This window comes from Natator depressus, chromosome 8, assembly GCF_965152275.1.
Source record: "Natator depressus isolate rNatDep1 chromosome 8, rNatDep2.hap1, whole genome shotgun sequence".
Lineage (NCBI taxonomy): Eukaryota > Metazoa > Chordata > Testudines > Cheloniidae > Natator > Natator depressus.
In genome coordinates this window covers 86,657,639-86,682,959 of record NC_134241.1, presented here as the reverse complement: position 1 = coordinate 86,682,959, position 25,321 = coordinate 86,657,639, and the positions used below count along the sequence as shown (strand labels likewise).

General features: G+C 39.2%; 1 long non-coding RNA gene across 1 annotated transcript in view; it reads left to right on the top strand.

Moving 5' to 3' along the window:
• LOC141992923 (uncharacterized) overlaps positions 1 to 25,321 on the top strand; it is a 132,657-nt gene that overhangs the window by 7,682 nt on the left and 99,654 nt on the right. The window contains exons 4-5 of the long non-coding RNA XR_012640692.1: positions 2,505 to 2,640; positions 4,268 to 4,343. This is a non-coding gene — a long non-coding RNA (uncharacterized LOC141992923). The remainder of the gene's footprint in view (positions 1 to 2,504; positions 2,641 to 4,267; positions 4,344 to 25,321) is intronic.

Genomic DNA, 25,321 nt, shown 5'->3' with positions numbered 1-25,321 from the left:
AACATATTAGTTAAATAATCCCTTTTCAGAGTATGGTAGGAGTAGTTTAAAACTATCTGTGTTTTGTAGAGAATTATTGTGTAATGACCCAAGATTGCTAGCAGAAAAACAAAGTGAGCTTGATAACGTTCCCAGAGACTATATTGGTAGCCTTTTCCCTCCAGACATAAGGAAGCTCTTTGGGGTATTTATTTTCTCACTGAAAATCATATCAGATCAGTCTCAGCTATCTTCAAAAAGCAGAGTGTTAATTGTATGTTTTAAGAAAAAGTAATTGCTTTCAGTGCTATTTCTCATGCTGATCTCTGTATGCATAAGACCAGTTCCTTGAAAATACCTAACAAACTGAAAAAACAAATGCCTGACAAACTGCAGGGGAATTTTGATTCAAATTGAATCTGTTCAGTAAAGCTGGACAAAACTTTTCCTGACAGTCTATGCAGAATCTTGTATTTGTGAATATCTGCTGGAATGTTCACACAAAAAAATTAAAGGAGTACTTGTGGCACCTTAGAGACTAACCAATTTATTTGAGCATAAGCTTTCGTGAGCTACAGCTCACTTCATCGGATGCACTCCTTTTCTTTTTGCGAATACAGACTAACACGGCTGCTACTCTGAAACAAAAAAAATTATGTACTTTAAAATAGTTAAATCTCCCTGGATTGTTCAGGGAGAGAACATATCTGGATGGTGAATATTGGACCTCAGAGTATGCATTGTTGTCCACAATACAGTGCAGGAGGGACCACAAGTTTAAGAAGGGCCAGATTCAATGCCCATTGGCATTTATGAGTACACTTCATTGATTTTAGTGGGCACTGAACCAGGCCGCCGTACAGAGAGGAGAAAGGCAACACATTTCTCTTAGACTGGACAATGAACATACTATTCACTTCTGCTTTTATTTATATTTAAAGTCATTCACTAGGTTCCACATACTAGCCCTACTCTGGTGAGCTTGGATTGCTCACACTACACTAGAACCTGTGACTCCAAACAAAAAACTGTTTTCCTTTGAATTTCTTTTTAAACTCATGGAATCATTTCTATTGATCTGAGGTTTTATAATACATTGATTTTGCTCAGTTTAAATCTGGCTGTAAAGTGACTTGTTAGTGGTACTTCAACTTTTCAACATATAATTGTTTTAACTGCATTTTATTTTAATAACTTAAATTACAGATTCAGTACATATTGACATACCCTTTGGCAAGGACTCCCCCACAGGCTTTGTGCAAGGGGTCATGAGTTCTGTAATATATGTTACATCCATTAAAAGGTTAATCTGTAAAAGGTAACTGCTACCTCAAGACGACATCAACTATGGCCTGCTTCTGACTATGAATAGCCAATGACAGTTCTGATAATTTAATGCTTGTAACCTGACACAGTGAAGAGCTATGGTGGAGTTTCTCCGGAACCCAACAGCACTTTGCTTCCACCTGTCCATCTTGCTCATGCAGTTTTTGTTGAACTCAGTTGAATTAACCATTTGTACAAAAGGCAGTTATTTTTCTGATTCGGTTATGAACTCTTAAATAATGGTTGCTTTGAGTACAAACAGGAGCTTTTTCCTGTTACTGTGATCCACAAAGCTACTTCTTCATTTTAAAAACTTTACACAGTTTTAGCCAAGTTGTTCTGAAAAATTTAGTCCCCTTATGCAGTAGCTCACAATTTGTCATTTGTGAACTGCAGTACAGCTGGGCCCAGTTTTGTCACAAATTAATTCATCAGGTCTATTATTCCATAAATGTGAAGCAGCTGTTACTCAAATCCAGCTTGATTATACATACCCTCTACTGTTTTACTCAGTTGGTTTACTCCAAACATTTTGTTGCTAAATCATACATTTGATTTTAACCATCCATACAAAGTGTATGTAAATATGCTTCATGCTGCAGCAATTAGAAAACCAATTGTTCAGAACATCAAAGGGTAAAAACACATATATGTTTTAACAAGAGCGGACTACTAAATAGGGTATAATCTTTTTCATGCATATACATGACTCCCATTGGTGCTAGTGGAAATCTCATGCACACATCAAAAGAAGAATCTGCCCCAGTCTACAGAAATGATAAATTTACAGTTTAAGCATTATGAAATTTGAAATCTGTAGAGAATATTTCATTATTAATATTGTACATTTATATAGGCACTTCATCCCAAAGATTCCGAATGTTTCACAAAATATATAATATACATTCAGCACTACTTACTGAAATGCAGCTACCTCTAGGGTGGAAGATGGTTGCCAGCCAGTACACAGTACCATACTAGGGGAACACAAATGTTGACCAGGAATTCTGAAGGGAAACTATTTTTAGGAAAAGTGATGTGTAGAGTTTTTAACATTCACAAAGACTGATCAGGATCTGGGTTTTTAAAGGTCTTTTCCAAAAAACCCCACAGTAAAGTGCATGATACTGAGTTTATCTACATCAGAAGAGCTTAGTTAATTCAGGATTCAAATCCAGGATTCAAATTTGTTGTTACAGGGAGTCTGAATATGCCAAATCTCATGGACAGATGACTTATCCCTATCACTGAGTTGACATGAATGTGGCTATTATTCCTTATTCAGTATACAAATATCACTCCCACTGATGCTAATGGGAGAGACACGCACACACGGTAAGACTAAACTATCCAACATTGCCTTTCTGTGGTTATTAACAGCTCTGGAGATCACTGTGCTTGATTTATGCGCTGAACAAGTACAGCAGATATAGTAACTTCTCTCTCTGCCTCAGCTGAAAGAGTAGTGTGGTTGTCATACTATTCAGTGCTTGGCTTCTCTGCTTTTTTTCAATTAACAGAAATGGGGGAGGGAGCATGGAATTTGGTCACCTATTCATTAAAAAATGGACTAGATTATCAATTCATTAACTCAACACCTGACAGCCATGCTAACAACTTTCAGTCACTTCTGATTTGGACTTGAGTTGAATTGGCAACTTGGAGAGGAAAGATTCTATGGGCAATTATCAGTCTCCTGAGCCATCTAGTCTCCCTAGCAACCTCTTTTTGATACCTAGAAATTTAAAATTTTTGTTAAAGCTAGTGTTAAAAAATTATATAGTACACAGGTTAAGAAAAAGAGTGTCTGTATATCTGGGTATAGTGCTTAGATTATCCACAAATACAACGTTTGTTTTTAAAGTCATAAGATACATATAGTGCATAATCAGCAATAACCCACATTTAGGTGAATACATTTAAGAATACAGTTTAGATACTAGTATCCAAGTATTCAGGTACATCACTCATGAGAAGTTTATACAGAAAGTTGATTGTGGAAAGCAAATATAGCAATGAGTGAAGATTGTCCCTTAGTAATTAAGAATTTAGGGTAGGTTGTCCATTTAGGAAGTACAACCCATGAGGGAAGTATTTCAGTTACTTTCCCTAGTGCACTTTTAATCATCACGCCAGATCATCCCTTCTGGTATTGCCGATGTCTGGTGATGTGTTCTACGTAGATGTCCCTCGACCATCTGATGTCATCCGACACCATGAGTTGCCACATCAACCGAGCGTAGCGCTGACCGAGTCCACGTTCTCTCAACACTCGCTCGTTACTGGGGTCCCATTATTAAATCAACTCCGTACCCAAGTTGGGGGCTATAATGAAACTATTGTCAGTTCCTTAACCATAGAACCTTAATTTACCAGTACAGCTGCACACCACCAATATGACTCTGGTGCAAACAGCTAAATTACTCATTAATAATGAGTGAAGTATGAACTCACAAAAGTTAGAAAATGCAAATCGAGGCTTCCATGTAAACCTTTACTCTGTGCCTTTGTATTTATGCATTTTGATAGGGTCTTCCCACTACATATCTACTTCAGAGTGGTGTTGTGAGGATTAGTCCTTACACAAGTAAAATTACGATTTAACTGATTTAACTGAGAGTTTTGCCTGAGTAAAGTCTGTGGGGCTGGAACCTTAATATCTGCAAAGTGATTTGAAGATAAGAAGTGGCGCATAAGGCCCCAAGTCAGCAAAACACATAAGCCTGTGTGTAAGTTAAGCACATGTTTCAGTGCTTTGCTGAATCAGAATCTAAGTGCCAGTTACTTATTAATTGTATAATACTTTTACAATACTGGTTAATGTGACATACTGTTGAGGAAACATTTTATGTCAATTAATTAATTTTGCTTTGTGTCCATTATGTTTCACTTTAACAAAACACTGCAGCTAGCTATCAGAAACTTAGCACTGACATTCACTCATCCTTATTGTTCTCCTTAGGGGACGTTTCAGCTGTTTTCTTGATTAAGAGCCAACCTATAATGGAGGATCTTCATTTCTCTTTCATTTGAATCAAGTAAGTACTTGCCTTTCCCACTGAGGGCAGTAAAATTTCCTGATTAGGAGATACAAGCAAGATATTTTAATTTCCATTTAAGCAGATGGTTAGGTTGCCATAGACAGTTAAATCAAAAGTATTATAGCAGTTGACTGAATACACTGTCCCATTTTTGAACAATAAGGACTACATAGTGAGTGTTCAGTGCTTGCCAAAATGGGTAATTTTCACTCACCGAGTCAGAGGTCTTTTCTTCTTTCACTCTTTCCTAGAGCGCCTATAAGAAAAATAAATTGTTCTATATCTTCAAACACTGTAGGAAGCAGTAGTTTCAATACTACGTTGACTTATAATTGGATCTCTTGACAACTACTGATAATTTCTATATGCCTTAAATAGTCACTCAGGATTTTTCTAAGGCTATTTAGCTTCCTTAATTTGTGCAAATATTTACTCTCCCCCCCCCATTTGTTTATATTGGCAGAGGAATAAGCTATTGCATTCACACAAACTTAAGGTCATTATTGCTGATGCTGTTAGTGGAGTATGGCGAGCAGAATTCTTTGTTAACTTTGTCTTTCTGTTACCTAGGTCTGTATTGCTTTAATTCAAAATGATCTTGTGACCCAGTAAAGTGACCCGAAAGACCAGTACAGTTTGAAAGAATGATAGAAGAAAATTCTAAGAAACTACTGGGCACAAATTGTTTTCTGGAATAAACCACTATCCCTCCTTTCCACCTTCTGGGAGCTCTGGAATAGATGTTGCAGCTATTGTCTTAGTATTCATAGAAAAGATGGAAAGGCCATCAAGATGAGATCATCAGGTATATCCTCTACCACATCAGGATATATTCCTGCACAGAGGGCATAGCTGATTTTCCACTATCGCTACACTTGATCTGAAATAGTAGTCTGAAAATGGCCCATTCCTGCCTGGATATTGGGAGACTATATGGTCAAAAATAAAACAAAATAGTTAGCATTAGGGACAGATTCTGCTCAGTTGCATCCACAAAGTTCCTTTGAGATCAGTTAGAGTGCATGGATGTAACTAAAGGAGAATTTGGTCCATATGTTAAATAATAGTAGGAAAAAAAGAACATTTAAAGAAAGACAAACTACAGTGATAGGGTGAGATTTAGCTCTGCACTGGCACAGGTGCCGACACAGTTATAGAGAGGAGATGGCTTGTGTCTCCTCAATTCAGGGGCTACCAGGGCCTAGTGGGGTTGCTGGTAAAAGATAAGTTGAGTCCTTGCTTCAGTGGTCCATATGGGCCATGTGGGAGGTGCAGAATCACTGGAGTGCAGGTCCCGGATCAACCCCATCCCTCCTCTGATACATTATACCCCCACTGTGCCTGTGCTCTGCTTTGGGCCTGCCCCAAAGTGACCCTTGTGCTAAGGATTGCTGTGCAGGAAGAGCAGAGCTGGTAGAGTCCCATTCCCTCCCCCATGCATCCATGGGAGTTTTAATTAATTAGCTTGCATTTCGGTAGTATCTGGAGGCCCCAGTCTGGACTAGTAGGCCTTTTACAAAAATGGGAGCAACAAGATAGTCCCTGGCCCAAAGAGTTTACAGTCTAGTGGCCCAACACTGCAATGGGATCCACTAGCATGGGGCTCTGTGTCCATATGGAGCCTGAGTGACTTCAAGCTAATAGGACTCCACATGGACTCAGGATTTTGAATTAGCAGATCTGATGACAGGATCTGGGCCTAATTCAAGACAAGATGGAGCCCAGTGAGTGTAATAAAAAATTGGGAGGAGCAGAGGAGGAAGAATGAGGGAAGCTAAACTGAATATCCGTGCTTTTGTAGGTTTAAATCTCAACTTTCTACGGAGCTTTATATGATTTGATTGTTTTCTACCACATGATGGTGGTGTTGCTTCTCATTTTAGGCTTGCAAATTGGCTTCAGATTCCACTTGGAGCAGTAAAATTATTCAATGCAGCCCAATGATAACACATTTGTTTAACAAATGTTAGTGCAATTTTCATGTTATTTTTGTAACTAGATATAATAAGGCTATCTCTTCATTAGAAAACAGATCTGCTGCACTTTAGGAAGGATAGTCTCCCCATCATCCACCATTTTTCCAGTCATCCCAGATCCTTGTGTCTCTGAGAATCTGAGTTCTGATTGCCTGATAGTGTTTTTTTTTTCAGTAAGACAAAGATGACACTTTGCCTGAAAAACAAAATATGCAATTCAGACTTTTCTCTTTGAGTCATTTAACATCGTTCTACATAATTAAACTCCTTGTTCTTATAAAGGCAACTTGGCAGGCATTATGTTATATGTAATGTGATACTATTTCATCTCTGTGTAGGTTTCAGCTTGTGCTAGCTCAAAGGGATCATGCTTGTCAGCTGGGTAACCATCTTGTTCAGGGAAAGCGATTCCTAGAATGAAATAGTGATCTGTTATTTAGCTACTGTAGTAAAGTCTGCCAGAGTGTCCCGGAGCTCTAAACTTGCTGAGACAAAGATCAAGACATGATAGTGTGGCCCAGAAATATTTGGCTACATCATTTGCACAAAGGGCGTGTGAAATCAGCCCAGTAGGCCCCCTGAGGATTGCCCTTGAGTAGAGGGAATGCCAGAGATGATGTGGAGCCAACATACAAGGTCTATGCCACCATACCGCTGGTGAATAAGGACATAGCAAAAAGATCTTTGTGTTCTGCAATCCCCAGCCACTGGAATGGTCCTTTTGGGCCATAGGCAGCAGTATGGGATATAGAGCAGGCCCGAGGTATCAGCTATAAGTTGCTACAAGATCTAACCTGCCCAGCAGCCATTCTAAGGAAACTACCGAATTGGCATAAAGTCAAACTTTTCCATCCCCCTCCAGTTCTGCCCAGAGTACAGCTGGTCTGGATAGGCAGGTATAACTCGCTCAACAAGATACAACTTCATTCAGATTTCTCTTGGGCACTGTAAACTAACTGACATACACGTTCATATAATAAGATTGCTACTGTCCCATGCAGTCTTGGATTACCATTAGCAGTCTGAAAACAAACAGGCATGGGAAAGAAAACTGAACACTTTTGCCACTTTATGGGCAAGAAGACAGAAGTATAAAACAGTCTTGCCTTGTCATCATTGTCATTTTCATCATCTGTTTAGGGAATCTCCCACCATGTGCTAGGCACTTTCTAAACTTTCAGGAAGGGATAGTGCCTGCCCAGAGAAACTCACGATGCCAGGGTAGATAGTCAGATGGACAGAGGTTAGAGGAAGAAGAACAGCAAATAGGGACCTAGATTCACTGTAGGAACCATGGCAGAAGCAGTTTCTTAAGGGAGACTTAAAACGTAGACAGGGCAAGGGCCTTACAGGTGAGCTGAAGGAGGGCTATGTGGAATAAAGCACAGAGGCGATTGTTCAAACAGGTGACAGACAGACTGATGAGGCTGGGAACAGGGACAGTGTGCAGAGACGGTGAAGAGCCCTTTGCCAGACAACACTAATAACTTCTTTCCTCCTCTCTTTGACATTTTTGGTTGATCCTACAATCGGTCCATGCGTATAACTCCTGCTGAAGTCAAAGGGAGTCTCTGACTTCCCCAAAGTCTTCAGAATTGGGCCCTCACTTGCCAGATAGCAGCAGTTTGTAACTGTTTTCCTGCTGTGCTAATACAGAACATTTTGATTAGTGCTGGTGAAGAATAAAAGATAAACCATTTAAAATTCTCCATGATTTGATTAGTAATGGCAGAGACACTGATTAGGTAAACTCCTAGAGAACAGATGAAGAGGACAATTTGGCCACATGAAATGAGGGCAGGATTTATACTGTGTAACAAGTAGAAAGCATGATAAAGTTTTAAATAATTCACCTTAAATCCCAGCAAAAGTTCAGGTCATTGCTTTTTCTCAACCAAACCAGCTATTTTACTTATGTGCAATCTTATTACATAACAGCATAGCTCTGATCTTGATAAAATTGATATTAGTTTTTGCTAAGATCATGTGAAATAAACATAATTCATTCTATAATAAAATTACTAATGTATAGTTCAATTAATTGAATTGAATTAATTATATTAATGTGCAGCATCCTGTCAGTGTACCTTGGAAAGAAGATACATAATAATATTCATATTTCACATCCATCTAGGATATTCCACCAAATCACTTAGCAAACATTGATTAATTAAGCTTCTCAGTCCTCCTGGTGAGGTTGGGAAGTATCATTATCCTCCTTTGACTTGAGCTAACAGAGTAACTGATAGAAGTAGCAGGTTGTCATCTTCTATGTGGACCAGCACTAGAGAGGGATCGGACACCTTGCTGGTGGGTTTCACAGATGTTTGCTGACAGCAGAGGAATGGTGAGACTCAGGACTCTTGGGTTCCATTCCATATTTTGGAAGAGAGTGTTCACTAGTGAGCACAACTCTTCCACTTGTTCCTCTCAAGCTTGATCTTTTTCGCCCCATCCTCGTGAACCCTGTCCTCCCCATGCCCAGTCGAGTCTCTTGACCAGGCAGTTTCAGATCCCTCCCCCACTCCTTGCACAACCTCCCTCTTTTCTCCCCAGTCTCCAGTTGTCCCCCATTCACCTGCGTTCTCCATTGCCAAAGGCTCCCAGTCTCCCTCCCTGGGCTCCTCATCTAATCTACTCCTCCTTCCCCACAGCTCTGTCCCAGTCTCTTTGCCCAGCCAGTCTGTCTCTTCTGAGCTCAGACTAGGTAACTGAGTGGTCTCATAGCCTTTCTTCTCCATCAGCTCCCAGTCCTAGTGACCTTGCCCAGCTGGTCCCAGTCTCCTCCTATAGCTCCCAGTCCTAGTCTTCCTTTCTCCCATACAGCATCCAGTCTTAGTCATGTGTTGTAATCCCACAAGCTCCTTGTCCTGATATACTCCCCCAGCACTCCACCTCAGCTCTGGCTTTTGTCTTCAAGTCCAGGCAGCTTCCTCCTCTGCACTGTCTAGGCATTAGCAGGGGAGACAGGCTCCCTGCTCTCAGTTCTGGTGCCCAGCCCCAGTGCGTCCTGCAGTAGCTCAGAGCTGTAGTTGCAAAAAAAGTCCTGCTCCATTGTGGGATGGAAAATACTCAGTGTGGATGGAATCTTTGGAGTTTTTAACTGCAAAGCCCTGGCAAGTCTTTACTGAGTATGTGTGAACAACGATTTTTCAAAGGCTTGTCATTTGCCAAATTTGAGCAGATTTTCCCAAGAACAGCAAAGGGCACACCCGTGGCACAAATGCCTCTCTCTGCCAGATTTCAAATCCTTGCTCCAGAGCATGTGAATGGTAGAGTCTCTCAAAGAAAAGGTCACCAGAATTTTTAGCAATGGCATAACAAAACAATGTATTTTTCCCTAACCTCATTCTCAGAAATGTGTGAACCATTTTGGCTGAAATTTTCCAGAAAAAATTCAGTCTGAGACAGACATCCAGCATGGAAAATTTCAGCCTAAATGGTTAAAATTTGGCAAAATTATAAGCAGCTGTATGGGAAGGGTCTTATAATGGGAAGGGTCAGGCAAATTTAATAGCAAGTGGCGGTACCATCTCATCTATAATTAACCTAGTATCAATTTTTTTTAGCAAGAGTTATTTAATTTTTCCTAAAAATCTCCTTCAACAACTCTAATTTTAGAATATAAGAGCATTCTATATAGAGAATCAGAAATGCCAAATGTGGCATAGTAACATGTTGAAAATCAAATCAAATCAGCGTTGATGATGCTGATGGAAATATGCCAGCCTACCCACATTTATATAGTCAAAGAGCAGTCTGGATGAGTAATGGTTTTCAGTGCCAGTTACCTATATTTTCAGTTTAGTGTGTATATGGAACAGGTGCCTTGAGCCCCTCCCACACCCCAGAGCCCTCACCCCCAGCCAGAGCCCTCATTCCCCCCCACCCCCCACATTGTGCAATACAGGGAAACTGTTAAACACTTACTGTTTCCAGTCCATTTTTACATTATTTAAAAATATATATATCGGCTTACAAGGCGGGGTGGAGGGGGGGGACTTGAACCCATTCTGGTCACCACCAAAAATTATACAAACATGCTGCCCCTGGGAACTATATGTGTAAATGGCACTAGAGGTTACTAAGTGTTACTACGTGTTCCAGGTCTACAATAAGTTTACAATGCCTCAAAAAAATGTACAATAAAAAATTAGCCTTGGGCTAATGAAATAGTGTTTGGGTCCAGATTAAGTCTAGGATAAGGTTTAGGATTCAAGTTTGAGACCAAACTAGGTTTAAGGCTTACATTTGAATTTAATGACATCAAACTTTCATGAACTGCTCTTGCAAAATTTCAGTCCAAACTGGCAGAAATCTTATGCAACCAGCTAAACTCATGAGATTTCAGCTCTCTTGAATGGTAAAAGAAACCATACAAAACCATATATTGTTGTGATATTTCCACTGAACCCACCCCCTTTCCTGTTTTGGATCCAACCCAGACCCAAAACCACAAGAGTGAGCTGAGATCCTTGGATCTGAACTTGTGGCATGCCTAAATACAATACTGTAGATTACAATAAGTAACCGCACAAACTACAATAAAACAATGCTAGGACTGAGATGTAAATGAAATTGGTGAGTTCACAAAGTGCCGTTAACTCAGTGCCCTTGTTCAGGGCTGGATTAATGTATAGACAAACTAGGCATGTGCCTGGGGTCCAAATGGGGCGGGGGTTGGGGGTGGGGGTGGGCTAGGCCCAACAAATAGCTGTATAGTATACTCACTGCAGCTGGCTTGGCCATGCTGTGGATCTGCCAGGACCAGGTGATCATCATGCTGCTGCTTGGTGGGGCTGCTCTCCCTGATTGGGGTTGCAATGCCAATCCCTCAATTTTGGCCTGGCTGATTCTTCATTGTGTTGGAGGAGTAGCCAGGCCAAATCTGAGTGAGTGGTCTTGCAACCCCCATCACAGCGAGCAGCCCCACAAAGCAGCTGCAGGATGAGCAGCATGGCCAGCCTGACTGCAGTGAGTGTACTTACTATACAGCTGTTTGTTGTTATTCATGAGAAGGTCGGGGGCTATAAGTGTATTGTGCGTTGGCCACACTGATAGGTTAATCTGGCCCTGCCCTTGTCATAAACTTTACGGCATATTGTGCAGTCTGCACGTTCAGCTGGTAACACTAATAATACACTTATTGTTGTAGTCATAAGGGATTGTCATTATGTCTCCTTTTGGTTATGTAAGACTAGCTTGCTTAAAGAATGCATTTGCTTCGTGTTCGTATCATTGGGACTAATTACCACAATTTACATAATCTATCACACAATCCCATGATCCTCTGAAAATTTATATACACCCACTAGTTTTGTACTACATAATACAGTATAACAAGCATATAACAAGTGGTGCACAAAATATTTATATATGCCACAAGCTCCTATGGGCAGATTAAATTTTTTCTCAGTGGTATATACCAACTTCATTTATCACCTCAGAATGGAATAGTGTATTTGACAGCACAAATAGTTTCCTTATGGATATTTTGTGTAACTTTGAATGTTGTCTTACAATTAAAATGACAAAAAAATTCAAAACATCCAGAAGGTATAATGATTTCTCTAAGTGCTGTTTCACTTAAATGCTGTTTCACTTAAAAAAATTATACACTACCAATTATTAATTCAGGAGGTGGGAAATAGAAACATGAAGTTATAATGTTGTTTTAAACAAAAGTATGTAAAGCTCTCAAATATTCAATTATAAATGGGGCAATCACTAACTTTAATTTATCCATTCCTCCTGTGAAGACAGTTTCATTTAGTCCACCTTCAGAGTCTTGTGCAGTTATGTAGTATTAGGCCATTTCATAATTTTAAAAAGAGAATTAAGTACTCATGGAATGTTCAAGATAGACAGGAATGATAAATGAATCATCTATTCAGAAATGAAGGAGAAGAAGGATGATCCAATGGTTAGGGTACTGACATGGGACTCAGAAGTCCCTACTGTATCATATTTCCTGTGTTTAGATAAGTCACTTTGTCTTTTTGTGCCTCAATTCTCCATCTGTAAAAATGAGGACAATACCATCTGAGCAATTACTTACTTACATCGCTCTACCAGTCTATTCTATTCCTGACCTGTTCAGTTCATCTGTAATGAAATGTGCCAACAAGGGTGTGATGGAGGCTGACTGCATGTAGGCAGAAAAGAGCACCATGGCTTCACCTAGGCATCCATCTACCAACACTTGGGGAACAATGCAACAGCCCACTTTGAAGTTTCATTTCTGACACCTTGCCGATCTTACCAGAGTGGTTTTGGGCAGCAAGGCAAAAGTCATGGGAAAGTGAGAACAAAGACCTTTGGCTAGATTGAATGATAGGTCCTCAAGGATGGGGGACAGACTGAGACCTAGACCCCTGCAGATTAGGGATCTGGGGTAAGATAGGCCTGCCTAGGACTGTAGGTAAGATAGACATGCATGTAGAACTTTTATTGTTTTAAAAATCCTTTTCATTATGTTATGCTTGGTTCCTGCTGTTAAGATTAAACAATACTCTGTTTTAAGAAGGCTGTTTTGGGTCACTGAATCCACAGGTCACTGGCTCCCAAAGGGAAGAACTGCAAGTGCCTGAACCCAGTCAGACCTGCTTGGTAAACACAGTTGATATACAAGGAACTGTAGCCCAGTTCCCAGTAGAAGGGTGGAAGAATAGTAGAATTCTACCTGGAGGGTGGTGCAGGCACAAGATCCGAGATCTGAGGAGGATGTGCTCAGGTGCAGCCAGCCTGATAACCATAACAGAGGGCACCAGTTGTGATAGTAGTTTTTTTAACATGGACATGGACACTTGTCTACCAGGAACTTGACTGAGATCACCAACTCCTTTTAGCTGACACACAGTGACAGGGCAACCTTTAGCAACCATCATCTGGGTCAGATTCAAGCCAGTGATTCAAGTCAGAGTCCATATCCTATCATCAGTCTCTTGTTACATCATCCCTATTTCTAAGACTCTTTTGTACATTTATTGTATTTATCTAGATATAATCACATGCAGTACAAATAGTTGCAGTGTGATGAGTCATGCAACACAAAGGGTGCTTACAGGGTGAAGAAGGTGTCTTAAAATAGCCAAATACCTCATTAATTAATAGCATATAATGATTTTTAGGGCTCAGTGCAGTAAGATATTGACTCACTCTCAATGTGAAATAGACAAGATGTCTAGTTAAGAGTAGATTGCAACCTGTATTTCTTTTTAATGATTTTGAATAATCCAAAATCTAAACATCATTTTCCTAATTAACAACTCTAGAACTAAGGAGTTAGCATAATTGTTTAGTGAAATAGAGCCTTACTGTAAAACACAGCAATTTAAAAAAAAAAGAAAGAAGCATTTACTCATAAAGGCTTTTAATAATAACTCAAGAGATTTTATTGTTTTTTCTGTTTGTTTTAACTTGGGGAGAATGTTCAGTTTTAAAATGGGTATACCCCCATCCAAGTTACAGTTGTGATAATTACATGCTGTATGTCGTACAAATACAATACCTACTAACTTTAAAGCTTTTAGAAATTATAATGGACACAGATAGATGTTGCAACATTTAAAAATAAAAATAAAACAACAAAAACAGTCTTGAGTCTCATCAGAATTCATCAGCAATCAGAGTTTAATTCCATGGTACTGTACGGTTATCTGTCAACCATTCATGCAATTAAGAGAAAATATCTACCAGCGTTTCCATGGTGCTAAAGCATTCCAGTAGAACAACCAGCCCACACAGGACCTAGAAGCTATAAAATATTAATTCAGTACAAGCATGCGTTCGATTATCTCAACATTTATTACAGGCTATAGTAATTCAGTCCTAACAAATTGTTCCGTTAAATAGAATATTGCCAAATACTACAATGCTCTGCAATGATTCGTTTTAAAAAAACATTATTTTGAAACAGTGTTATTTATTTTGGGATTAGAAATGTAGACCTGATAGAAAAGCTTTCATGTTAACAATGTAGACATCATAAATGACAGCAAAGGATAAAGGTTGAGTGACACACTGATTATGTCGCATACAATAGAGGTGTGGTTCAACCTGCTTAGAGGCCACTGAGGAGATTTTACTACGTGATCAAGAAAAGAGTTTGATTTCCCCGTGAGCCTTTAGTCAGTTCAGAAATCGCAGCTATAGTAAAGGTGAGTGTCAAAGCAAGAGAAAGCAGTTTAGCAGTTTTCAAAGGAGGTGCCCTATTGTAAGAAGTAAAAAATCCAAAGGGAGAGGGAGCTTGAAATTCTTTCTCTGCCCTAGCATAATTTATCTACTGCAGGGCACTGGGATAACAGTGCATACTATCGGTTTCACTGTAACAAATGAAAAGTGGTCCCTTCACTGCAGTAGTAGCAGCTTATCATAGGTCAGTCATGTAATGTGTCCACAGTGCTCACATTTTGGAGAAACTGTTCTTCTGCTAGTAAAGACATACGATAAGCATCTGCCAAGATAATAGACTCGCCTATTATTAGGATATGGCTTTTACTTAGTTTTCATTAGCCCTTTCCCTGCCCTCGCTGAGATCTTTGTTTCCGCGTTCTGCAGCCACCATCTTTTTATCCTTCCTCCATCACAGCCTGGGGAAGTGGACACTTCAGTGATCAGTGTTGATGTAATTCTGTGACTTGGATTTTGATACATTTGTACTGCTTTAGCAGTACCTTACTCCATGAGTAGTCCCACTGGTTTCATTGGAGCTATTTGAGAAGTACGATAATGCTCTCGGTATGAGTGAGGATATCAGAATCTTAAATAATTCCATTTCTACTTGCCTGGATAGGTTTTTGCTCTTTAGTTCGTGTGTGTATGCGACATTGTCCCAATGTTCTTTTTCTGAACAGTATATGTGTATGGTCTAGTCATGCTTATTTGATTTTAAATGTTTATTCATGCAAGAGTGAAGTTCACCCTTGTGCAAAAAGCCAGTATAAGTCCTATGAAGCATTTAACTCCCATTTAAGTCCTCCAAATGGGGCTTATGTGGTGCATAGACCTGGAACTCGCCCTCTGCACAATGCTGAATTTCACCCAGTAGCTCATGCAGAACCCTAAAACAGACTAATACTCTGGACCAGGCATGGACTAAATAATTGTGCCCAATCCCACAACCCTTACTCTTGTGAATAATCCTTACTCATCTGATAGTCCTGATAGTAATGATTGCAGGATTGGGTCCTAAATGGAGTTGTGCTGCTGTACCAGACTAAAGATTGCTGTTTCCATGGCTATTGTAGGTTTAAAGGCAGCACTATGCAATATTTCAGTACTGATGCAAAAAGCCTGGGAACAGGCTTACTGTGTCCTATGCTATAAATACCTAACATTGGTACTTTGTAGAATATATTGCTTCATGTAGGATGCAGAGAACTCTAGAAGGAACAAAGATAAAATATGTTTGCCCCATGTCTACTCTTCAGAGATGTGTAGATGAAAGGACCATCACAGCTCCTCAGTATTCCTTTCATCGGCTCCTTTATAATGTGATGCTTTCTGTTCAGGCCATTGCTAGAAAGGAAAAGAAGAAAAGTTGGAAGCCTGTTGGGAAAATACCAAGCAATCAGTTTCTGAGGATATGATTATATATTTAATCATTAATTTAATACACTGTCACTTGTTCACAATTAAAAACATGCATAATAAAAAGATCACACTCATAACTCTATCTTTAAAACGATTCTCAACCAAAGGTCAGCTTTCAGCAACCAGTTATTATATTTCCTTACGTGACTGGAGTGCTGTGAGCATACATTTTAAATGATGTTAGTCATAGAATAATAGGAAGTAGAGTCATAATGCCAAATTAGGTCATCTAGTTTATTCCCCTGCCAATGAAGCATAAAGGGGGAGGGGGAAACAGGCCTGTGCCCCTTTTTTGCTTCTTTATGATATATAAAGAAAGTCTGAAGGTGGAGTTTTTTGTTGTTTCTTAGCATTAGAAATTCATCTCCTATGTAGTCTGGAAAACTCTGATGACTATAGAACTAGTGAGAGGATAGTGTCATAAGGGCTAAAAGTGTGAAATTTGAGTAATTGAGAGGGGAAGGATTTGTAGTCCGATTATTTGACAGTGTTTTGTATATCTTTGTTAACATTTATTTTACTCCAATGTCCAATTAACATTTCAGAGCAATGAAGCCTTTGTTAAAATCCAACACGCCACTCATTCAGTTAAAGTTTGCAAGCTAACAGTGCACATCCTCTGAGATTTCCAACAAATTTTCCAGAAAAACAAGGAAAGATCAATGTTAATATTCCTGATATTTTAAAGATAAAACAGGAACAAACAAATCCTTTTAAATAAAATATTTCAATCCTTCATTATAGACAATCATGAAGTAAAAACAGGTACAAGCATACTTTTCTAAACATACTTTTTAGGTCATCATTAATATCATCCCATTACTTCCTCCATATTTTCCTGCATATTTGATCATTGGTTCTTAGATCCTTCAGATATTTGTAGACTGTTGTCATGTCCCATTCCACTCTTAGCTGACACTTAGCCGAGTCACTCAGTATATACAGTAGTGACAGCAAAATTTAGTTTGTTCAGTCTTTCCTAATATATCAAGCCCCTCTATCCTTTTACTCATTTTTGTTGTTTTCCTCCAGCCTCCTGCAGTTTATCTACATCCTTCTGGTAATGGGGTGGCTAGAACAGAATGGAATATACAATGGCAACAAGGCAGAGAGTGTGGAGATCTGAAGGCACAAGACAATGATCAGATCTGGACAAGGTGTAATCTTGAGTTTGGGGTTTGCATTTAACAACATCTAAATATTGCATACTGCTTTTGTGAGCTTTTTGCCTCAGATGGTGGAACTCTCATGCTAATATCTGATTTCAACAGATTTTTGCCATCTCGAATTGTGGAAATGTTGGGAAGTCAGCTGTTCTCATAAGTTTTGTTCATCTCATAAGATTTCTTGTTTGTTCACCAAAATCTCACCAGAATGGCTGTTTGAGGAAACTACAGCGCCATCTGTTCAGGGTCAGAAGGAAGTCTCCATCTGATTTTAGACCGAGCCCAAGCTATAATGGAGATTCACATGGTATGGGTCGATAGCTCAGCAGATAGACAAGCAGACTGGAGCCAACATCATAGTGGATTCAGAATCTGAATTGTCTGAAATTTGAAATGGTACTGATTTGAAGTTATTGTTGCAGTTCATACTTAGTACAAGGTCAATCAGTAACCATGCTGCTTGTTAAGTTATCTTTGGTGGCAATAATGACCCAACAGCCGACACTTCATGCTATGGCAAAAGTTGCTGCATATAACAGATAAACATATTTTGGCACAAAATCAAAGAATGTTTTTCCCTATAGATATCCACCTGAATGAACTCATTAGATTGATGGGCACTACCTATCATTAGCCAGGCACTCCAGTGGTGCTACATACAATTATGAAATATTAATCATTACCAGCAGTAGTAACCTAGGAATTGTGTCCCTACTACAGTACCCAGTTTCCCTGACTTAGTGAGAACAGTTCTATTTTTCATCCTAATAAAACCTGATTCACCTGTGACATCTGCATTCCCCATTATATATCTTAAAAACAGTCAAACAAAAACAGGCCTTGCTCCAAGTGCAGCATTCATTGAAATACATACTGGGTTGCTGAATCATAACCCTAAGCTTATTTATATAAAACAAAAATCAGTTGGTTTTTCACCAGAGATGTGAATTGTACCATTTTTTCTCTTGTATTGCTAATGAGATATTTAACCCTTAATGCATTTTAAGCCTTCAGTCACAATATGTTAACATGGCAGTTTATTATGACTGTTTAATATGACATTAGATTTATTTTGTTCTGTACTGTATGAAGATCAGTAATACTTTTCCAGATCTCCATCTTCTGCAATCATCTTCCCTTACTATTATTCCTTTAGTGTATGCTGTTGCTGTACATCCGAACTCACACAGGGAAGGATGGTGTCAAACCCTGAACCCATTCTTCTTGTGGGGATTGCTCATTTGTATGATCTAGGGTAGATCAGACTTATGCTGATAGAGGGAGATAGAAGAGATTTTTTTGTGGTACTGAATTGCTTCTCAGACCTCATAAATATTGTGGATATAGAATACTGAAATCTTCAAGAAATGATACAGAATATTAATACTACTTTAAACTCCAGACTCAGGGAGTTACCTGACAATTAGATATCCCATTGTGTACAGTATTCCAGCTTGGCATTGATTCTTTACGTTTTAGGAGAATTACATTAGAGCCTGAAAAGTGACATGTGGGTGTAGGATCTGTTTATTCTATTGCAGATCTGCATTATAGCTAGCCTGTTGTGTAGATAGCATGAGAATGAGAGGGATATTTTGATGATGGGATTTTTGTCAGTCTATCAGCTCATTCTTTATTAAATTACACTGTATGATTTTATGAGTTAATAGATTAAATTATTTGTACAATTATATATTTTCATATTATATTTCATATTATATATGCTTAACTTGGTTTCTCGTGATTTTGGTTATATGGGCTGCTAGTGATTGATATTTTCAATATGTGGCAAAAGTGAGGCATTTGATAGTTGTGGCTTGGAACAAATTTGTTCTGAGATTTTTCATGTTTTGTTTTTCTTTTGTTGACTGAAAGCCTATGTAATTTCCTGGCTACCTTGAGTTTCAGCAGAGCAGCTCTGTTGATCTCAGTCCTCTTTCTTTCTGGTCTTCAAATCCTTTGCCTGTGGAGCCTTTTTTGACTAGCCTGATATAAGCTAGTTTTGATACCTCTTTCTCTTGAGAGCAAACCTTGCCTGCTCCTCCTATTTCTTGTAGTGAAACTTGTGCAGCTCTACTATGCAGAGCATGGAGCCTAGCGGTGGGGGGCTGCCTCCCTGGCCATACTCACTGGGCCTATGGCAGAATTAGAGGATCTGCCATGAAGCTGATCCTCTCATCCCTCCTTTTCCTGTTGGGAGGATGGGGTGGGGGTGCTGAGGCCCCTGTCTCACAACAGTTGTAGAGTGGGAGATACAGGTTTTAGACTCATAGAAGCTGGGAAGATAGGGCAGAAAGGAGTTGGGTCCATTTGTAAATATCATGAGTAAGGATCTTTAATTTAAACCCGATAAAAAGTGCACAAATTTGACTTACAGAGTTCCAGTAAAAATAATTGTATAAAACTATCACCCTTTCAGATAATCCACATTTAAGGGAAAAACCACACCTAGCTAAAACCTTTCAGCTGAGATTTAACTTGCCCTAAGTACTAAACTAGACTGAACTCCTGGGTCTGGAGACCTTTATAGAATCCATTGGCTCCACACAACTGTCTCCCTTTGGTTTAAACCCCCTTCCATCTCTCCCTGCAATTTCTTTCCTCCCTTTTTGTCCCCATTTTTTGTGTTCCTCCCCACTTTTCCATCTTATTTGTCTGGCCAGAAGGAAGTAAGGGGCCATCAACAGCATCCACCAAAAAAAACCAAAAAAAAAAAAAAACCAAACCCCAAAACAGAATAAGAAGAAACCAAATAATTGTGGGTCATTTCCTACTCCTTAATGGGGAGCTGCAGTTCTACCTTTGTGCAATACTGCATTCCTTATAACAGGTGATGCTGCTGGATTAAATAGCAGCACACGTCAGCTTCCCAAGTGCTTCCTCGCATGACCTAAAATGGAGCCTACCAGCTGGGAGACACATGCCCTCTCCTAGTTCCAGAGAAAACTGATCCCCAAGGTAAAACTCCCCACGTTTGTATGTTTTCAGATAAGGGCAATAAGAAGAAGAAAGGAAGAAGTTAGCTTCCCCCTCACTGCCCACTCCTGTAGCCTGCATTTGGGCTCTCCTTCCTTATCTTCCCCATAAGACTTTACATTCAGCTCAGTAAGGGAACTACTTAATGCTACTAATATATGCTTCTGAATTAACTGTTTAACAGCTCCTCTCCTTGGGTTCCATAAGTAGTCCTCCTCCCAGTAATAAACCTAGCCAAAATAATATTGTTATTATGTCTCAAAGTTACTTAGCCCTTCTACAATTTCAACCACAACACATAACTCCAACCTTCTGTGGCAGTGAATCCAAAGTACCAAATGCGTAGCATGAGAAATAAGGCTTCCTTTTATTTATTTTAAATGTACTTGTGATTAATTTCAAGGGATCTTTGTCTTTGATTATGGGCGAACACAAGGAGAGATTATGGTATGTGCACACCAGCCCCTTCATAGGTTTCTTTCCCTTTCAGTCATGAGTTTTATTCAGGTTTTCTACAACTTGGTGACATGTTCTTTTGGCTGAAATTTGGTAGGTACAGATACAGTAATATTGATTTTGGCTGTAACAAGAGGCTTCTTGGATCTCCCACAGCTGTCAGTGACACAAATACATGCAGGTATCTGACACAATCGTGTTTCATTTTGCAATTGCCAGCTGCTGTCCAGGAGCAGGTGGATCTTTGGGAGTTCTTTTCTGTTACTGAATATAAAGAACTTTCAGCAGTGGTCAGGTGGAGAGAAAAAAATCTGAGCTTCACCTCATGGAGTTTTTCTTGAAATGTTATTCTTGTGGGAGAGAATTGGAGTGGAGTAGAATTTGGAGGTCAAACCTCCTCCTTAAAGGTGTAGGGAAATCTGGTTTGTGCAGAAAGGAGCTATCCTGTAGATACATATGCTACTCTATTGCCCTCCCCCATCTATCTTTCAGTCTGTCTGGATATCTTCTGCTCATGTGCCTCTATTTCTCCATCTACCTATCCATCCATTCTTCTAGGTATATACATAGTCCTTATCACCATGGTGACTGAGTGCCCTGGCAACATTTTAGTTAAGGGGATGGAAGAAGGACCCCTTGATATTTAAAATTACATATTTCTTATCTAGAGTGTGTATTGCTCATTGTAAGAGCTTACTCAATGGAGATTGTTGTCAGTGACTTTGCCTTCGTATAGTGAAAGTTTAGAGTGGATCAAGGTATCCATTCATATTTATGCTTATTATTTTATGATTTTAGTTTTTATAATGACCTCTCTAGATGTCTTTAACATCGATTTGCCTGTGGTTTCTTTTCTTTAACTCGTGAGCTTGATATATCATACTGACTATTCCTGCAGACCAGAGTTGCAGTATGGGGAAATCTCTATACAGTAGGGGCTGACATGGAGTATGGCTGTTTCTGTAGAATAATAAACACTTCTTAACATGGCAGGAGCTTGCTCCTGTTGTTTAGCTGACCTGCCATGGGACTATGGCTGAATGGTGGAGAGTTTTCACTTTGACCTGCATTATTTATTCTGCAAGTTTGTCTTTTTTTTTTTTTTTTTTTTGAGTGGCAAGGAAATCTTTTCCTTGTTTCTCTTGTTTCCTGCCATGTTGTGGGTAAAGGTGGGTTGTGTGTTCACAACAGACCTGCCAAGTCCCACTCATTTGATGAGCGATTCACTCCTTTGGGGTTAATTTTAAGTAGTCTCTTAGAGCATTTCACTCTTGCAATGAAGGAATTTGCAACATATCTCAGAGGACCTGTCAAGGTTCCTTCCCCACTCTGAACACTAGGGTACAGATGTGGGTACCTGCATGAAAAACCCCCTAAGCTTATTTTTACCAGCTTAGGTTAAAACTTCCCCAAGGTACAAACTATTTTACCTTTTGCCCTTGGACTTTATTGCTGCCACCACCAAGCGTCTAACAAATATATAACAGGGAAAGAGCCCGCTTGGAAAGGTCTTTCCCCCCAAAATCCTCCCAAACCCTACAGCCCCTTTCCTGGGGAAGGCTTGATAAAAATCCTCACCAATTTGCATTGGTGAACACAGACCCAAACCCTTGGATCTTAAGAACAATGTAAAAGCAATCAAGTTCTTAAAAGAAGAATTTTAATTGAAGTAAAAGAATCACCTCTGTAAAATCAGGATGGTAAATACCTTACAGGGTAATCAGATTCAAAACACAGAGAATCCCTCTAGGCAAAACCTTAAGTTACAAAAAGACACAAAAACAGGAATATACATTCCATTCAGCACAGCTTATTTTCTCAGTTATTTAAAGAAAACAGAATCTAACGCATATCTAGCTAGATTGCTTACTAAGTTCTAAGACTCCATTCCTTTTCTGTTCCTGGCAAAAGCATCACACAGACAGAGAGAACCTTTGTTTCTCCCCCCACCAGCTTTGAAAGTATCTTGTCTCCTCATTGGTCATTTTGGTCAGGTGCCAGTGAGGTTATCCTAGCTTCTTAACCCTTTACAGGTGAAAGGGTTTTTCCTCTGGCCAGGAGGGATTTTAAAGGTGTTTACCCTTCCCTTTATATTTATGACAGGACCATTTAAAATCTCACTCTCAGAAAGGACACCCATTTAAATGGTCACAGCTTGAAAACCATGCCTAGGGATGCCTTTCTGTGTTTGGATTTATTTGGTGGCTTTTTGTATTGTGTTGAGCAGCTGATGTCAATTCAGCAGTCAGACTAAATATCTCTTTCTTCTTGTATTTTTATATGCATTTTGTCTTCACTGTTTCATTGGTGCTCCTGCTCCTTCATAAACATAATATCTGTCTTTGGCTCTTAATAGGCTGTATTAATTCTAAATGTATAGGCCATTTGTGGTTTATTTGGACAGTTAAGAATGCTTTATAAGACAGCACAATGTGAATAAAGAGGATTTATTACTCATTTTTGCATGAATGTAAGCCAATCCTTTTCCTCCATATTCCCCATAGGCTGTGCAACTTCAAAAGAAATTCAAATCAAGATAAAAAGGAACATTTCAAGCTTTTTTTTGTGGTTTCTTACCTCAGCTCTTTTTTTCTTTATTTTAAAATTGTGAGAGAATTTAATGCTCATGAAATTGTGGAGCTAATAGTGCTAGTGTGAGCCCAGAATACTTCAGGCACATGTTATACAAGCTGTCCCACATAGCTCTCTGCCAATTAACCTCAATCTTGGCCTGCAACTGCCTTGATGTTCCACTCTTGGCCGTGCGTTAAGCAGACTGCAACCTGTGTGTTGACTTTATGATTTGAAGTAATGGTATGTTGTGCAACCCTGAGAAGATTGGAGCTCCCAGTAATGGGATTTAGTCAGACTGGGGCTCTTGAACCTGGGACGGTGGTATACAATTTAACTTTAAGCTAAGGGAAAATGTAGTTAATAATTAGGAGGCTGTTTTGTTGAAGTCAGTTCTGTTTATGATGGATTAAATTAAAGAATGTGGTGTTACTGAAAGAATATTTTTGTATTAACGGGCCTTGGTCTATGAGTTAATTGGAATTTATATAAATGGAGAGAGGAAGATTGATTCTTTTGAGTGGATATAGGGGGTTATAGGTAATTTCTTCCCTAAAAGAGCTGAGTTGAACAGATCATCAGATGAGGTCTCTGGTAAAGTTAGGTTACTGTTGGGGTAATATGGACAAAGGGGTTGAAATGATGTCCTATTCTTTTGGCCAGGACTTTAGGGATTTTTTAAATCTTGTTTTTGGTGTTAATTAGCACATAATTCCTTAAATTAGGTTAGTAGTAGCAATTTATCTTTTGTATTTTGAAATTTCCTCCTTCTAATTAAAATTAAGAGTTATGGAAATAATTCTTATGAAGTTCTTTGATGAACCCCCAACCCCTCCAGTGCTCAAGTGTGCCCGTAACCTGCCTACAACTAGCTTGGCACGGCCCCTTCACACATGCCAGGTGAAATCCTGGACCTTCACAGGGGAGAATTTCATCTCCCCTATGAAATTTCTGGAATATGTTGTGTAGCGGGCTGTGAGTATGCATAGGTGCAGAAAGACGTGGACCATATTGGCTCAGTCATTGAAGAAAGGCTTGTGCAATCATAGGACTTTTTATAAGAGTTAAAATCCAGGCAGCCCACTAGTGTCCTGCTGCTTGCCAGGTATTTTCTGGCATGCACAAGCCCAGAATTTGGCTCCATCAATCTGTTATTTTCAAAATAGAGGCAGAGATTATTGTGGCTCCATTGCAGCAGCAAATTATGTTGCAGTAACTTGAGTTGGTTTCATGTAATTTAATCTGTGTTCAATGAAAATATACTTCTACTATGGCAATATATGCTTCATATGGTACATACATGCTATAATACGGGACACTTAGAGATAAAGGTGTGCACGAAGCATGATAACTCTTAGCTTTCTCCAAATGTGGAGTTGTTGGGAGATGGGGTTCCAGTTTGGGCCCTTTATAGAGGTAAGCCAGAGCTGTGAAGATAATACATGTATCAGAACTTTCCCAAAGATCAATGTGTGTGTCAGAGGAGATGGGTTTTGAGTTCTGGGTTTTAGCCACCTCTGCTTTATCACACCAGAGTATTGCATGAACTCTGTTAAAATGTGTGATTGATAAGCACCAAGACTATAGTGGGGTGAAAATTAATTGGAAAATGTGATATTTATAAAAAATCCCCATAGCTCCACAGGCAGGGGACCAGGTTCGTATTTTAGCCAGAATATTTACATACTGTTAAGGTGCTGAGTTAAACATTTTCTTCTATGAAAGTCTTCCCTGCATATAACGTATCTGTTTTGTAGTTCTGTTGATCTTTCTTTTATTATTCTGCAATATATGATCACAAAAGACAATCTTGCTGATGAGAAAAGCCACTCGGGGAAAAAAAAAAGTATGCTTATCCTTAAATCCAGACTGCATATTGTGCATGGATGTAGTATTTCAAAAAGCCATTTGCATTACTTTTATGACTTTCTCTCTTTAAAGTCTGTTCAGTGATGGTATATTACTCAGATATGTGTGGGTAGCGAATTACCTAAGATATCAAACTATGTGTGGTTAATTGACAATAGACCATTTTAGTGTATTAAGTATCCATTAAAAAAACATACTTTTCCTAGATAGACACTGTGCAGTACACTCCTGAAATAACATGACCTGACATAACATGGAGAGCTAGCTTGTAGATAATATAATGGGCCAAATGTGAAGAAAAGGGCTATTTGTTTGGATTATGTATTTACTACCCATTTTGGTTATGTCTCATAAAGAATAAATCTAG